The sequence below is a fragment of the Psammomys obesus genome, unplaced genomic scaffold, assembly GCF_907164565.1.
Source record: "Psammomys obesus unplaced genomic scaffold, mPsaObe1.curated_primary_1811, whole genome shotgun sequence".
NCBI lineage: Eukaryota > Metazoa > Chordata > Mammalia > Rodentia > Muridae > Psammomys > Psammomys obesus.
This window is the reverse complement of record NW_026596287.1, coordinates 894686-895056: the sequence shown is the minus strand read 5'-3', so window position 1 is coordinate 895056 and position 371 is coordinate 894686.

Genomic DNA, 371 nt, shown 5'->3' with positions numbered 1-371 from the left:
TCCTTTTTCCATTCCAGTGAAAAGGATGATAGCTACAATCAGGGCATAAACTTGATTAATTTCCTGCCTTTCACAGTGATCCTTCATCCCTCAATTTTATATGTCCATGTTCTTCCCAGAAAAAAAAAAAAAAAGCTAAATGCATGGCCTCACTTTGTCAGTATTTAAGCCAACACAGGCCTGACTATTAGCCTGACAGATTCCTCCCTTTACTCTCATGTAACGCAATATGACCTCAGGCTACTGGACAGTGTTGCTGCTTCAACAGGATCCTCTTCACTGCCCCATCACTCAAATGGTTGATAAACTAATGAAAAGCTTGCAGTTTCTCAGAAAGTTGTGCTTCGACAAATGGATCAGTTTCTCAGGTT